Raw genomic sequence first — 17,526 nt, forward strand, 5'->3', positions numbered from 1 at the left:
CAAACAAACCTGCATGCCTTTCCCTTTCCTGATGACACAGACCCCTTCGTTATAAATCTAAAGCACGAATGACCCAATTTCCATTGCATGCACCTGCTGGGCCTAAATTAATTGTTTCACACGACAGGTACCGCCCAGCCAGGTGGTATATGAGGAACAGTCTACTCTCTCATTGTCATTCGGGTAATGACTTCCACTTCTTCGCCCTGGAGTTATTGCTGGGGATAAATTTGACCGTTAAAAAGAAGTCCTTAAGTGCACAGCCGCTCTTTAAAACAAAGACCGAAAATAAACATTGCAAGTGCTGCAGATTAAGATTGTAAGATCTCTCTTGGCCTATATTAAAATGTTCAGGCAATTGAGAGAGAGGGTGGAGGAGGGGGGGAACACAAAAAATGTCTGGGTATGCTGTGCTAAAATCTTAAGGGGAGGGCAGCCCCACATGAAAAGAGAGAAGCATATGCTCTGCCATGATGCTAAACACGTGAGGCAGCCAGAAACATTATTGCTGTGTTGTGAATAACTGTCTACGTATGAAGGTTTGAAACAATTCCTGGACTTTTTTCTTTCCTTCTCAAAGCACATTGCGTTACCCTTTTGATATGGCCAAAGATAAATGAATTTCATCTGATATTATGACTCAGTGTGTAGGACAGGTTGGTAAATAAGACCTTTTTCCTGGTGCCCTGTGATGAGTGAGAGTGACACCTCTGGGCAAACAGGAAAGGAAATTTATTTGAAAGTAGCATTTCCCCCTCCTTTGTGGGTTCTAAATAGCATATATGTTATGCAGGTTCATACTTTTTGTGTGGTAATGGGAGATCACTTTTGCAATCCAATCAGCAGTTAAATTCAGTTCAGGAATCAGGAGTATCTTTATTTAGCATATGTATTGTAAAGGGAATGTAAAAGGCAAGATTGAGAATTTATTTATTTTTCCTTTTACTGATCTTTGGCGTTGGTCTCAGAGCCTTCTTGCTCTTGCTTGATGTGCCATTACTCTTGTCACAGTTTTCAACTGGATGTATTGATACAGAAACCAGGAGGGGCTTGTCTAATTTTCTGTTCTGAGAAGGGTGGGTTCCAACAGTCACTACTGCTGGTTTGCTCGTGGGCGCGCTGGGCGTGCATGCACAGTGCAATAAAAATTGTTTTGCGCATACGCAGAAGCAAAAAACAAGATGGTGCCACCCGGAGAACCGCTTTGAGGGCATGGCTGGCCACCAACCCACTAGCGGTTCAGCCAAACTGGGCCAAACCGATAGGAACCAACCACTGGTTCTAAGGTTGCCTCTTCTGCAGGTATAAATGTATCCTAAATTGTCTAAACAGAAATAGGATGAAATCTGTGTTTGGCATTGCATCTTGATTTTCCTATAGTGGATTATTAGATTAATTAATTCGATCCTTTCAGCCAGTTGATTGTCACCTGCAATTCAGTTTGCTACAGCAGATTTTACAGGACAGCTTCATTGCACTGCAAGATTATAATTTGTCATCCGTTAGTTTATATTTCTGCAAATTGTTCAGAAAGCGATCTTTTCTTGAAACCTTCTTTAAACAGTTGTGTAACCCATATACTTAATGACATGTCACAGTAGCCTGATTAGGTGCATACTTTTGAACATTATGTAAAATTATTATATATCTCTTTCACTGTCCTTTTAGTATTTAATGAGTAGGTAGATTCTAGCTTCAGAGATGTTCTGCCTTCAGTTCTATCCTACATATAAGCAATCCCCTAACTTTCATTAATTAGAAGAATTCACTAATTCTTAATTAGAATTAAGTGCAGTGTAGAGGCTTTAATTTAGCTCCCATAATGTATCTGATCAAAATTGTTGCAGTTTCAGAATAACCGTATTAATCAGCTTAAAGCCTTTTCTGTGTCACTGCTACCATTCAGAATTTCTGCGGCAGTGAAAGAAGCTTTCCCTTTACCCCCTCTTCCCCAGGTGTTCTTTCTACAGAAATACAAAATAAATTGTGACTGCAAATAAATTGTTTTTACCATTAGCCCCACTTTCTAGCTTAGGTCCTCACGAGAATCTTCTAGAAACCATTGCATAGCCAGTTCCTGAGTATTACGAAGGTTATGTTTTTAGACAGTAAATAGGAAAGAGTACATGTGAAATGGAAGGAATTTGGCCCTAATAGGACAGACATTATGTGGATCATGAGGGGAGTTTTCTGCTTCTCTAAGATATGAACTCAGAACATTGTATAAAGATGAGAGTAGAAGTTATTTTTCTATAGCTGAGACAAACGAAAACAACAATAAAGTTGTTAATTTGATGGAGACTATGCTGGCTTCTCTCTTGGGTTTTGTATGGAGAAACTGTCTTCAAATTTGAGTTTTCTTGATTTCAGGGTCAAAGAATGGACAAAAATGAACTGTACCTCAGTTTTAGCTCTACCATAAGAACTTTAAATACTTAAATCACATTTTGTGCCAGCAGTGGAGACAAAAAAATCTTGGGCAAAAAATTTCAAAGCTGAGAATACAACCATATTGTAGAATGTTCTTGGATGAATACTGCCATTTGAATAACATTTATGATTATTTTTATGTAGCAGAATGTAATTCTTCCCACTTACCCATTATACTTTTTTTTTAAGGATTACATGAAATTTACAAAACAAAGTGTGAATGGGTTCAGCTGGTGGCTCTTCTTGCTTTACTTGATCTGACAGTCATGGGGCTGTTTACACGCATTGCCCATATACATTTATGTGCAGAGACCAGTTCTATTGTAAACTTTAATGTTGAGGTAGGAATTCATACATGCTCAGGTGGCTGGTTAAAGTTGCTGTAATATTGTTTTTAATGTGTAATGAAACATTATTATACATTAACATTGTGGGAGTCTTTGTTTTTGACAAAACCCCATTCATATTATAAAAGAGCTAGAGAGTATGAAAAATGGGGCATTTAAACATTTGTTGCTTCTTGGAAATGCTGAATTTTTGATTTGAAGTCCCTAAGGAGCCTTGCATATCCTGAATTTCAGGACTCCTCAGAGGTTATAGAATAATGTGACCTCCTTTTTAAGGTGCTCACCTTAGATTTAAAAGGGCAAAACATCCCCTCTTAATAAAGGGATAAGCTGTGCCACATCCAAAAATATTTTTCCCTTGTGAAGATGTAGATGACTGCCTTTGTTTGGCATCTAGTTTGACTGCATATTTTTCTAAATAATATCCAAAGTAACATAAAATAAACATGCCTAAGCTAAAATATCCTGCATTCGTATTTAATTCACAGTAATGCATTAAAACCATGTACAGTTTTCTTTCTGTAGCATTTAGAAATAGCCAGGGTGGACTTGATTAAATCAAATTGATTTAAATTACAATTTAAATCACTAGTAAAAAGACTTGATTTAAATCAACTCGATTTAAATCATAATTTTTAAAGAGCAACTGTCATCTCTGTTTCCCAGCAGCTCCTCCTCTGACCCACTGTTGACTCACTGACAGACCCAATATTGCAGAATATACAACCTCATGCTCCTTCATGCTGAATAAACTAAATTATTAATGTATCTTTATTAGAAAACTATCTTTAGATAGACTTTTTATTCCAAAAGCATTTTATTAAAATAAATAATTAAAAAAATCTGATTTAAATAAAAAAATGATTTAAATAAAAAAGTGATATTTTTATGTTTAAAAAATCATTGATTTTTATCCACCCTGGAAATAGCTGTCAGCTGTGATCCCCCCACTTTCTGAGAGTAGGTATTTCAGTGCATACAATGCATTTGAGCAATTTTTTTTCATCTTAGCTTTTAACTATCAGGGACAGCTATTCTATATCACAGAATGGGCCAACTCGCAACAGCCAACTTGCTGTGGGGCCAATTTGCCATGGCCAATTTGCCACAGGCCAATTTAACGTCAATTTCATTATTTCATCATTCATTCTATTCCACCATTTCTTTCATATTAGTGTAACTGTTGTCCTACAGTGAATTGTTCTGTAGCAAGTTGACCAATGTGAGTTGGCCGTGGTGAGTTGGCCATGGCCAATTGTCATGAGCCCTCTAGATCATGTTGTCAATTCAGGAACTTCTGCAGATTGTGGAAATGTCAGATTCTTGGGCACGTAAATATTATAGGAGCACGCTAAATTTGTCCAGGTCAGACTGGTTTTGGTTGTGTTCTGGAGGGCATTTTTAGTTAAGGTTAATTGAGGTTTAGCTCATCTAGATTGGTGGTTGTTTTTTTGTTTTAATCTTGGCCACTTTTAAGATGCATGAACTTCAGTTTCCACAATTCTGGGAGCTTGAGGTCCACACATCTTAAAATTATGAAGTTTGAGAAACACTGATCTAGATTTATATCAATTCATTCTTTGGAAATCAACCAAATTTATATTGCAAAAGAATGCTTGCAAGGTTTTGCTTTGTTTTAAGGAAAGTTGGTCTACCATACCTGGACTTCTAATTGAGAAACCATAGATATTTTTAAGAAACTCCAACACAGTTTCAAAGCGTTGCTATAGAGGAAAGGGTATCTGTGAATAGGAAGTTTCAGGTATTTTTCTATAAAGGGTGTACATATGTGCCACATAGAAAGGAATGCTGAATTACTGGGGATACTTGAAATTTTGAATTATAAAAGTATTTCATTTCAATTAAGTTTTAAGTAATCCACCATTTATTGGCTTTTTAAGGTACATAATTAAGATTTTTGATGAACCATTTTGCAATATATATAATTGTCTTATTTTGTGCATAAAAAGAGTGACAGAAGGAAAAACATATTTAGAATGATAAGACAATTACTCAATAATTGTCATACAAAAATATTGTGCTTCCCAACTTTGGCCACCTAATGAGAAGGAAGGACTCACTGGAGAAGAGCCTAATGCTGGGAAAGATTGAGGGCAAAAGAAGAGAGGGACAACAGAGAATGAGGATGGATGGAGTCACTGAAGCAGTGACTGCCATTTAGGCATGAGCTTAAATGACTTCAGAGCATGGTAGAGGACAGGAAGGCCTGGAGGAACGTTGTCCATGGGGTCATGATGGGTCGGACACGAGTTTGCAATTAATAACAACAAGCATAAGTAAACTATAAAGGCCAATAAATACAAGATTTGGAAGTTGATTTCATATTCTTATTTGTTAATGTGATATTGAAAAGAAAAATAAGTGTTAAAGTGTTGTTAAATTATAAAATGAAACTGGAATCTATCAAATGGTGAAGAACTTTTTGGATTTATTGTGCCTTGGGTGCTGCTAAAATATTGATTTATTTTGATAGACTCTGTTAGACTTGATTCAAAATCCTGGCTGGATTAAATATGTCCACTCTTTTTACCTAGAAATTGGTTTTTTAATTGACCTGATTAATCAATATAACTCCATGAGGTCAAGATTTAATCTCTTGTTAAAAAATTTGTATGTTTTTCCTTTATTTTAGCACATCCTCCCCCCTCCCCCCCGCCTTCCCTTCCCTTTCCACTATATATGGAGCACTGAAAAACCTTTTCAAACCCTGAAATAAGCAGATGCTTTTTAAAACAGCCCTGTGATTCCAAACCCAATATTTCATATTTTATGCAGAATTGCTGTTTGTGTTTGGATAGTGGGTAACCTGGTGGCAAAAGATCGCTGAAATCTCTGAAGGATTTGATTTCACTAGATTGAGCCTTTCAGGGATTCTGATCCCATGTTTTTAATTGTATAAGATTTTTCTTTTGTTTAACTGAGAGATTTTTGTCTTGGTTTTGATTGAGGCAGATCCATAAAGTATATTTCACAGCAATGAGAGTGTCATCAATTATATCCAATCCAATCAAAGACATTTTGAATATTTTTGACTACATAGCGTTTTAAATTTCTTGCCTCTGCTAAAATAGAGCAGTATTCAAGCATTAACATCTCAGTATCTGTGCAGTATAGTGTCATATTATAGCAGGCTCCCCCACAAACAGAAATAATACTTTGCACTCGGCATCCGAATCTTGGTACCATAGCTGAAAAAGAACCGTATCTCCATTCTCCAAAAGGGATAGACAGAGGAGGAGCTGGAAACAGAAATCCATAGAGGATTTAAATTTGCAAGCACATTATTTTGAAACAAGGCAGATCATGAGACACCTGGATTTTTTTACTGATTTTTTTTTAATAGAGAGAGAACTAAAGGAAGGGCCTATTTTGTTTTTTTCATTTAAAAAAAAACAAACCTTGTTTGGTTTCCCTTTCCTCTATAGCAACAAGCTTTCCACTCGCTAATTTTTATTTCACTTGTTTGTTTTTGAAATGTATATTGGTTTACACAGTCACTTAATATATTAAACCAAGAGTTAGAAAATTCTTAGGGACCCCAAAATCACATTTGCAAAATAGCAGTCTCCTCCTTCCCTGTCTCCCCAACATTAGTAGCGATTACTTCTAAATTTCAGATACCTATCCCTAGCAGGCAAAATCTCAACTATTTTAGCATTAAAAATCATATTAGTATAATGTATTGTGAGCCAGCAAAAAGTCAGGAAATGTATGCGACCAATTTAGCTGCACTTAGGTCCTATTACAGCTAATTTCTTTTGGTCCAGCTCCTTATATTTCTGTTCTGCCTTTTCCGAATACATACTGGTGCATCTTTAATTTCTTTGGCTTACCATATCTTTTGGTCTACTTCGCATGATGTTTCATGCCACTTACAGGGAATAGCGATATGGACATTGTATATATGCATAATGAAGATGGACTGTGTAGACTGAGAGAATATTTGCAAGATGGTGAAGTATGTTCTAAAGTAGAAACTTGGCAATGAAGCCTTTATATTCATGTACACTTGTCTTTTCCAAACTAGCCATCTTATAGATCATCTTAGGGACTCTCAACAGTGACTGGCTGGCTAGGGAATTCTAGGAGTCGAAGTCCACACTTGGAAGTGTGGACGCTTCCTTGTAAGCTTGGGAAGAGTAATGTAAACAAAATGAAAGATGAATCAAACGTACATACAAATCCTTATGGAATCAAAACAACTGGGCAGCACCAAGAACTTTCTCTTTCTCAGGAAGCCCATTGTATCTTCTATGGGCTTCTTCAGCCTTCCTTTGATCTGATTGTTCTTTTGTAATTGACGTTTCTTAGGGTGAAAAAGAGGGTGCTGTGTCTTTAAAGTGCTTATCCTGAGCCTTGCAGAGGCGATTCTGCATAAGTCTTTGAATGGGAGAGAGAGGGGGTGTGTGTGGAAGTTGCCATTGGCAGAGCTTTCTATGCCATCTCTTCCAGCAGCTGAGATTTGCTTCCTTCTGAATGGTTTGTCAGGAGTAATTAGCTGCTGTAGAAAGTGGCGAGGAGCCTTCTTTTTTTCACTGGGGGCTGGAAAGGCTGGCACAGCAGTGACGCGGAAGAGGGTGGGGGGGGGGTGGGGAATTCCAAGAACCAGGAGCCCCTGGCATGATTCCTCCGATCACTGTTCCTGGCAATGAGATCCCTGTTGAGGAGGGGAAATAGATGACCTACTTGGAGTTGCCGTTTCCATCAGGGTGAGTTTATTTTTAGGATGAAGTCACTAATGATTTTGGAATGATGTGGGGAGGGGGAGGCTGATAAAAGAGAAATCTTGTGCCGATTGCAACAAATCAATTCCTTGTAAATCTATTGTGCAGCTATCTGGCTATCATGATACGTCAGCGATGGGGGTTCCTGCTCTTCGGTGAGGATTTTGTGAATGGCTCCCCCCCCCCCTTTCTGAATGAGGAATATCTGATTCCATGACTTCTCCCTCCACACAGCTTCTTCTTCAGACTTGCAGGGTCTGGGTGACTTCCATGTCACCAGTTTTGCTGGTTATTGCTATTCTTTCACCCTAGAGGGAAGAAGGGAATCCCCCCCCCCCCATAAACGCACTGTTTTCTTTTGTGTCATGAAGAAACTCTCCCTGCTGGATTCTTGATGAGGAAATTTTGTACACATTTTCATTCTTTCTTTGGTTTGGAGGATGAGGTGAGCATCTTTTTGAATCCACTTCCCCTCCTATTCTGAATTTCTGCACTTTGACTATGTACGTTGTAGGGGGTTTGCTTTTGCAATATAGGTTTGTTCAGATTCAAAGATCACGGCTGTTAAATTGGAGTGACCTGCCAGCCAAATTTGTATGTCATTGAACACAGTAGGATGAAATGGATGCATTTTTTGGCTTTCTTCCCTGTGTGTCATGATGGTCATATTATATTTTTATAGTGAACTGGGCTGCCTAATCGGGATTTCCTCGGAACTTTTCTGGGTGTGTTCACTTAGGTGTTCAATTGGCAGATCCTCCAAACATCTTTGTCTGAAATAAGTATGCTAAAACTGTACTTTTAGCTGATGGAAATGCCGAAGAAGCATTACAGTGTCCATAGAAGGTTAATTTATGAGCTAGTGGTGTCAATAATGCAGAGTTGCTTCAGTTGGATGGTTTCATCAAAGGTGAATGGAAAGAACTTTAGCAAGTGGATGTTCTCTTCAGATTTGTTCTTGTTTCTCTGAAGCCAAAATTCAGGAAAGGAAAGAACGGGAGGAAGCTGAATTACTGTTGCCATACTTCCACTTCTCTCTGTTTCAAGACTCATTCCCATTAGAAGGTCCCTTGAGTGCACTTGATAACTCAGCTGAGAACTGTCTCTGTCTTCATTTTGCCTTTGTCCCTTGCTTTTGGATGTGTCAGAAGTGAACACGCCCAGCACATTCAATGTAAGCTTGTACTGTCTTTTTTTGAGTGTCGATGGGCACCTCTGCAACCTGTTTTTCTAAAAGCTGGCATGTATGTTATAACATTAGAAACTTTCTTTGCTGTTCAGCACAAGCTTAGCTCGGTTGTGGGTGCCCACCCCCATCATGTTTGGTATTTTGTTTATTTATTAATTCAGTTGCTAAATATTCTGCATATCCAGTGGACAGCAATGGTTAATGAAAAGCTCGAATGGATTTCATCTAGCTGCTGTAAAATTATATAACCCTCAAACTCGTTTTGTGCAGCATCTCATTCTGGGTGGGAAAGAGTTAAGAGCTATTTTTATGAGTGGGCATATTTTTTCATCCCCCTATTCCGGAAAGAAGCAGCTGGTTCAGTATTCACCAGCGGCTAATAACCCCAGAATGTTCCCCCTCCCACTGTTGTTATTTGAAAGAATAAGGGAATTGGGCAAAGAGAACGGATGATGCCAGGAAGCGGAGGTGTTGTCTCTGCAGGAATGGGTTAAAAGGAATTCCAGTGCAGTGTCGCACATCTTGACATTACAGAGGAGGTGGGTAATTTTCATGCTAAATTTTCAGGAAATCCCCATGGTGGATGGCCCTCTTAATCGTTGCCAAGAGACTATTTTGACGTCACTGATGGCAGTTCCCATCTGCATCTTAATAGCTTTGAAAAAAAAAAGAGAGAAATGTCAGCTGATGTAAAACTGGTACTTGTGCTGGGTAGGGGGAATATTTTTCCTTAATTTCCATCTTTGCAACAGTGAGATAGTCAGAATTCATACTTAAAGCTAATGTGAGGACCGTTTGCGGATTTCTTTGAAAAATGTTGATATCTGTCTGTGTCTCACGGCTAGACTGGAAAGGAATTGTCTTATGAATGTACGTCATCAAAGGGGAAAGACCATGCTTTGTTTTGGCGCAGCCCTCAAATAGGAGGGGCATCGATATAAGTAGGGGGAGAAATGAAGGAAAAACAAGGATTTTTAATGAGCCTTTGGTAAAGCTTGAAGCGAACTAGGAAAGCGTCACACACAGAATCAATCCAGTTTCTGCCTTGCGTAACCTCTAAAGGGGTTTGTTTTGAGCAGAAATGGGTGAAAAGAAAGGTGAAAACCCTTTGCTATGTTCTGCAAAACTAATTACATTTTAAGTCAAGGCTATTACATTTTGTTTTTATTATTATTAGAGTCAGCACTCCATCCCCCAAATAACCTTGGGAAATAATTAAAGCAAGAGGCATTTCTGTATAATCCTGATCTCCCTATCTTTTTCAGAGAGTTAACTATTCTGATTCTGGAAGAATAGAGTTTCTTATCTATGTCTTAATTTAATAATGAATAAAGGATTTTCTTGTCAGACATCTTGGCAGAATGGCTATAGTTTTTCAGTATCACATTCAAAGATTGAAATTGCTGTGTACATAACTGTATGTTTTACTTAGAATATGTTTATCCTGACATCTTCTCTCTCCCCTGGCAGCAGCTCAGTGCCTCATAGAAATGAATAAAATATCCCCTTTGAGCCATGAGAGTTAGGAGCTGCTAGTTGGCCATTTCAGGACAACACATTATAGCTGGTTTTCATTTCCTATTCCTTAGTAGGATTCAGTAAATAGAAGTTAACCCCAGAACGTTCCATAGTAGTGCACCATATGGTAAAGTTTTGTTATGCTAGATTCCAGTTGCTTTCCTATTTTCTCATAAATATTCTTTTGGATGCCAATTTTGAAGATTTGGGGGTGGTTTTACAGCATGCATATAGCGATAGCACTTAGACTTATATACTGCTTCGCAGTGCTTTACAGCCATCTCTTAAGTGGTTTACAGAGTCAACATATTGCCCCCAACAATCTGGGTGCACATATTGTACATATTGTCTTTTTGTAGAAATTTACACTAGCTAGCCTATAAAGAGGAGAGAGCTACCATATTTTTCAGAATATAAAACACACCTTTTTTCCTCAAAAAAGAGGCTGAAAATGTGGGTGCGTCTTATACGCTGAATACAGCATTTTTTGCCTCCCGAAGCCCCGCTGCTTCACCAAAATGGCCATGCATAGCCTTATGGAGGCTTTCACAGAGCTCCTGGGGGCTGGGGAGGGCAGAAATGAGCAAAATATGGACTGTTTTTTGCTGAATTTTGCTCCCCCCAGCCCCCAGGACCACTCTATAAGCCTCCATAAGGCTATGCATGCAATTTTTTTAAAAAAATTTTTTTGTGAAAAATGGGCCATTTTTTGCTCATTTGGGGGGGGGCACCCCCCAGGAGTACTCTGCAAGCCCCCCAAGGCTATTCATGCCTTTTTGGGGGGGAAAAACAAGCCCATTTTCACATTGGAAGGTTTGCATAGTGAAAAAACTTTTTTTTAACCTTTCAGAAAGCTCTTTAACTGATTGATGAGAATTACATTGATCAAGTGCTGTGCCAGCAGAAACAAAGTCTTAGGTGCTGCAGATTATCAGCGATTTCCTTCTCCAGCACATGGATAAATACACCTGGAAACATCTACCTACCTACCTACTCTCTCTCTCTCTCCCTACCTACCTACTGTATTTCTCTCTCTATCTCTTTCTATTTCTGCCTACTCTGATGTAACTCTTTTGCTGGGATGCAGCTAACCAGGAAAGAGGCTATGATGACACTGAGTGGGGGTGTGGCTGAGGGTGTGGGTCATGGTGATTGGTGATGGTGGGTGGGTGTCACCTGGGTGGAGTTGTGGGTTGAGCTGGGTGAGGTAATGGTATATATATATGGGTGATGGTATTAACTTGGTTAGAACTGACTTCGATTTGATTACCTTTGTATCATTGTCATTTAGTGCTGGCTATCACGTAGTTTCTTAGATAGAGATAAAAAATGTTCACCAAACAAACTGAATCTCTGTTTGTATGCAACGTGAACGCCGGAACGTGACAGAAAAGTCAGTTCTCACCCCCTATCAATACTTCACTTGGCACAGTTTCTGTTTGGTCTGAATAATGTCTGAAGGAGCAGAGGCAGCAACAGTGATCCTACCTGAGGTCACTCCTTTGGTCATTCCAACACAGGAGGAGGAAACAGAGGTAGCTGTAAGACGTAAGGAGAGTCCCTTGGTAGACCAGGCCTCTGCCACTGGGGTATTCCTACATGTCAACCAGTGGTGCCAGTGAATGAGTGGTGGAAGTGTGCAGGGTTAACAACCAGCTCAGAACTACCTGTGCCTTCTCTCCAGGCGGGGTCACCTCACTCAGTGGAGAGAAAGGAGGGTGACTGAAGATAAAGAGTCACCCTCCACTGCCTTGGGTAGCCGGACGATGGATTGTCTGAGGGAGTGGTTTGGGGAGGATAGCTTCCATGATAGCAGTTCTGGTTATCAAGAGAACAGAGGGGACAGCTGGTCAGATAACAGGAATACATCACAGCCCCCTTCCCAGCCTATCCCTGGCTTCCATCTAGCCAGTCCAAAGTTGAGGTTGGGTGCAACCCAGGAATATACCCAGGCCAGTGGCAGGGAGCTGGATCCACAGTTGCCTTCGAGGCTTCCCCCCAAACAGCAAAGGGAACCGCTAAGTGATGACAAAATTCAACGTTGGCTACCACAGGCAGTATCTAGTGGCCATCCCGTCTATACTTGGCCAGCTGGAAGTGGACAAGGCCAGGCTATAGTGGGGGGGGGATCCTTGGAAGCCTCCCTCCTTGAAGGTCTCTTTCGATGGTAACCCAGACAAAGTAGCCATTTTCTTGGGTCACGTGATAGAGCATATGGACAGAGTTGGCCATTTGTACACTTCACAATGGGCCATAGTGATGGCCATTGCAGGGGTCTTGGAGGGAGAGGCTGCAGATTGGGCCGCGGACCTTTACAGCGAACACAGTCCAGAGTTGCGGCATTGTGGTCTCTTTTTGGATGCCCTCCAAGAACGGTTTGAGGATCCGACCCGGGTACAAAGGGTTGAAGGGGAGTTGATGGCATTATGCCAGAAGGGCCGACCAGTTGCTGATTATATACGGGATTTCCAGCGGTTGTCGGGAAAACTAAGAGGCTGGCCAGAGAGTATAGTATATCAGTTTAAGATCAGCTTAGATAGATCAATCCGGCAGGCATGTGTATATCGAGGCCTACAACCCCACCTGTGCTCCTGGTATCAAGCCACTACAGAACTAGAAGCAGAGTTGAGGGACCTTAGACCCAAAGATGAGGGAAATGCTAGACCATGCCGTTTCCTCGACCGTACAGTGAGCCATTCTCCGGGATCCTTGACGTCGGCAGCAAGGTCAACAGAAAAGACAGTAACAAACAGACCTCCCATTATATGTTTCTGGTGTGGAAAACCTGGGCACAGAGCAGTAGACTGCAACACAATGACCCCAGCTGCACAGCCTAAGCCAGTCCAGGCGAGTCCAGTCCCACCTAGTATGGCCTGGAAAACCATGAGGAAAATGCCGGAGAAATCTCGGGGTATTCAGCAAGCTGCCACTGAAAACTCCACAGTGGGGGTTGATGACTCTTGAGATCTAGCATATGCAAGTCCTCCAGCAGAAGGGTGCGAAACTGATGAAGAGGGTGAAAATGATCCTATGGTGAGTAGGCCAATAAAACCCTTCTGGGTGCCTGTTATCCTCACTGCTCAGAGGCGTTGAACGTATGATGCCTTAATTGATTCTGGGAGTACTCGTTGCCTCATAAGTCTAAGCACGGTGAGGGAGTTGGGGATAAAAGTTCGAAACCTGTCCCATCCCCTACGGTTTGAACAAGTAGATGGGTCAGTGTTGGGTGGGGCAACAGCTACCTAGATTACAGAGAAAATCAGACTAGAGCTTGAGGACCATTGGGAGTTAATCCGGTTTATCGTAGTGCCATGGATGATGGAAACTGTTATACTTGGCCTTGCATGGCTGGATAAGTGGCCACCCCTCATATGGTGGGGTGATGGTTGTCAGTATATACGCATTGGGGTGGGCCCTGAACCACCTCCACATGAACAGATAAGCAGAGGAAGTTGGCTCACAGGGAATGGTCAGCAGCAGGAGGTAGAGCTGTTGAAGGGTGTGGACCAATTGGTAGGGGTCCCAGAGGAATACACCGATTTAGCTGAGGTTTTTAGTGAAAAAGAGTGCAACGTCCTCCCTCCACACCGTTCTACTGACTGTGCTATTGAAATCGTGCCAGGAGCCAAGCTCCCCAAGCCAAGGATGTACTCTATGACACCCAAAGAGTTAGAGGAGATGAGAAAATATATTGACAAGAACTTGGCACGGGGTTTTATACAGCCAGCCCCTGTGTTATTCAGAGAGAAAAAGGATGGTGGTCTGCGTCTATGTGTTGACTTTCGAGGTATAAACGGAGTGTCCATAGAGCATATGTACCAGCTGCCACTCATAAAGGATATGCTGGCCCGTTTATCTGAGGGAATGATTTTCACTAAGTTAGATCTGAGGGAGGCTTATTATCGTGTCAGGATCCAAGAAGGGGATGAGTGGAAGACAGCCTTTAATTGTCCCCTGGGGAGCTACCAATATCGGGTGATGCCATTCGGGTTACAGGGGGCACCGGCGGTGTTCATGCAATTAATAAACGAGGTACTGCATGAACATCTCTATAAAAGTGTACTCGTTTACCTGGACGATATTTTGATTTACACGAAGACCATGGATCAGCACATAAAATTGGTAAGGGACGTTCTGACCAAATTGTTAAAAGCCTAATTGTATGTCAAAGTATCCAAATGTGAATTCCACCAGACCCGTTTGGACTACTTAGGCTATAGAGTTTCCAAGGCGGGAATAGAAATGGATCCGGCAAAGATACAGGCGGTAATGGAGAGGCAGGCTCCAAGAACTCAGAAACAATTACAGAGCTTGGGATTTGCCAACTTCTACCATCAGTTTATACCATCATTTGTCAAGGTGGCTTTACCCCTTACTGACCTATTGAAAACAAGACACCTTGCCAGAAAGCCTCGTCCAAGTCAACCCTTACAGTGGGATCTGGTTTGTCAAAAAGTGTTTGAAACATTGAAGGGATTGTTCGCACATGAGCCAATATTGAGACATCCTGATCCAGCCAGGAAATTTATAGTGCAGGCAGATGCGAGCAATATAGCAGTGGGAGCTGCCTTACTCCAACTAAATGAAAAAGGAGAGCTGCAGCCATGTGCCTATACCTCCCGCAAACTAAGTGACACAGAACAACGATGGGCTATATGGGAAAAGGAGGCTTTTGCGTTGTGATGGGTGCTGCTTACATGGAGGCACTTACTCGAGGGGGCTACGGTCCCCTTCGAGGTATGGACTGACCACAAGAACCTGGAGGCTTGATTTCATGGCTATACCTGAATGTCCTCAAGCCACTGCTGATCACAGAACTATAAAGGAATGGATAGACTACATGTATCCAGTGTGGGAAAATGTCCGAAAAGCATTGTGGGTTTCAGCAGACATGTACAAGAGACACGCTGACAAGAAACACAGTCCACAACCAACGTTTCGGGTCAGGGATAAGGTATTTTTCTCTACCAAGTATATATGCCTTAAAGTGCCCTGTCGTAAGCTGGGTCCCAAGTTCATAGGTCCATTCCCAATCGTCAGAGTAATTAATCAGGCCACAGTAGAATTAAAGCTGCCTCCCATGTTGAGGAAAACCCACCCAGTGTTTCACAGCAGTTTACTCAAACCGGTGACCACCACTAGGCTGCGTAATCTTCCAACACCACTGTCTCCGGTGCAGGTTGATGGTGAAACGCCATTATGAAATCAAACAGATAGTAGATTCCCGTCGTCGTCATGGCACTTTACAGTATCTAGTAGTTTGGAAGGGATACCCGTTTACAGATGCATCGTGGGTGAGGTCATCTGAGGTGCGCGCACCATGCCTGATCACCCGGTTCCATCGTCGATACCCTGATAAACCTATAGAGGATACTGCTAATAGCGCTTTTTGTCTTCCAGAATCCTCTCCACTGGTAGAGGGGCGGCATGTCAGCCCTCAGGCTGCCATCCAGGGGGAACCTGTCCATCACCATGCCCGCTTGGCCATGCTTACACGCCACTAATGTTGCCACGTTGATGTTGCCTCTCTGATGTCGATTGAGCCTGTAGCTGCATGTGGCTCTTCTACTCAGGTGCAACTGCCTACTCTGATGTAACTCTTTTGCTCGGATGTGGCTAACCAGGAAATTGGCTATGATGACACTGAGTGGGGGTGTGGCTGAGGGTGTGGGTCATGGTGATTGGTGATGGTGGGTGGGTGTCATCTGGGTGGAGTTGTGGGTGGAGCTGGGAGGGGTAATGGTATATATATATATGGGTGATGGTGTTAACTTGGTTAGAACTGACTTGGATTTGATTACCTTTGTATCATTGTCATTTAGTGCTGGTTATCACGTAGTTTCTTAGATAGAGATAAAGGTTTTTCACCAAACAAACTGAATCTCTGTTTATATGCAACGTGAATGCCGGAACATGACAGCTGGATGGAGTTAACCCATTCCTGGATGCTATCTCCACCGCTCTGAGAACGGGCATCTCAGGTCAGAACCAACACCCATTTTATTCTTAAAGGGAAATTTAGGGAGTGATATGATTGATAGTGGTGGCACAATTCCAACTCAGCCCCGTATGTGTGTGTGTTCTTGTGCTATTCCTGTATGCTTGCTTATAGGAAGAAAACAATATACCCTAAACATAGTATTAGAAGGAACAAGCATAAAGTATGTATCAAAGTTCAAATATCTAGGAATAACATTCACTGAAGATGGTGAAATGTATGAAGAGATTAACATATGATGCAGTAAGGTAAGTGAAGTATTAGAACAGCTTGCTTCACTCCTACAACATAAGGCAGTACTGATCAGCACAAAGAAGCAAGTCATACAAAGCATATTCATCCCCATCCCATATATTGCCAAATATAGACACTTACAACAAAACATAAACAAAGGTTAGTCACCAGGGAAATGAGATGTTTGAAGAAAGCTGCTGGAGTGACCAGAAGACATAAAATCAGAAATGAGACCATAAGAGAAAGAATTAGCATAGAACCAATCTTAAACTACATACAAAGAAAGCAAATTAAAGAGAGGTTGCCATGGGACTCTATACCACACAAAGCATATACAAAAAGAGAAGGTCAAAGAACACAAGGCAGACCCAGAAGAAGATGAGGAACAATATCAAAGACACACAACTGTAACATCAATTAACAATGAGTGAGGCCGCCAGAAGATCAAGAGACAGAACTTTGAATCTCCCTCAACAGTAGAAGTGGTAAAAGAGGAAGTTAAGAAGAAGCTATTCCTGTACTTCCAGATAGTTGTCTGAAATATATATTTTCTTGACTGCGTGAAACAAAGTTTTTATGAAATCACTTGTCGATCATTACCAGGTGACAATTTTTTTCAGCTGCCAAAGAATTGGATTATTGGAAATTCAATATGTAATGCATCTGTACATTTGGACTTCAATGAAATTGCTTTATTGTTGGGAATGATACAATTTGGACATCACAGAGTTTTAATTCTTTATTCCTGAATTAGGTATTTAGAGCCAACAGTTCAGGATGCTGCCACAATGAAAATGTTACCTATCTGAACTTTGGCACATCTTAGCTAAGTGTTTCTTCAACACATCTTGATAGGGAGCTTGTTCTAATAATTATCACCAATGTTTTATTGTTATTATTGAAAATTGATTGAGAGTGAGATTCTTCTAGATGTGGATATTTTTTTGCTGCTTTTCTTGAAAATAATAATCACTACTTAGTTGTTTGTACTGCATCGTAACGATAAAACAGCATTACTTAGGTTACCACTGTATTTTGCCTCTGTAGTTATAAAGAAAGTGGCTG

The 17,526-nt window shown here is 41.0% G+C and overlaps 1 protein-coding gene across 9 annotated transcripts in view; it reads left to right on the plus strand.

The window, feature by feature from the left end:
• Positions 1-17,526, plus strand: part of R3HDM2 (R3H domain containing 2) — a 181,385-nt gene that overhangs the window by 57,725 nt on the left and 106,134 nt on the right. The window contains exon 1 of one of the 9 annotated variants that reach the window (XM_087710601.1): positions 7,394-7,507. The exons of the other annotated variants lie outside the window; for them this stretch is intronic. The gene's annotated coding sequence lies outside the window, so the exon portion shown is untranslated. Of the gene's footprint in view, positions 1-7,393; positions 7,508-17,526 lie in introns of those variants that run through there. 9 annotated transcript variants of the gene reach the window in all.

This window comes from Thamnophis sirtalis, unplaced genomic scaffold (assembly GCF_051295495.1).
Source record: "Thamnophis sirtalis isolate CommonGarterSnake01/CBP01778 unplaced genomic scaffold, rThaSir2_p1.2 scaffold_3, whole genome shotgun sequence".
NCBI classification, from domain to species: domain Eukaryota; kingdom Metazoa; phylum Chordata; class Lepidosauria; order Squamata; family Natricidae; genus Thamnophis; species Thamnophis sirtalis.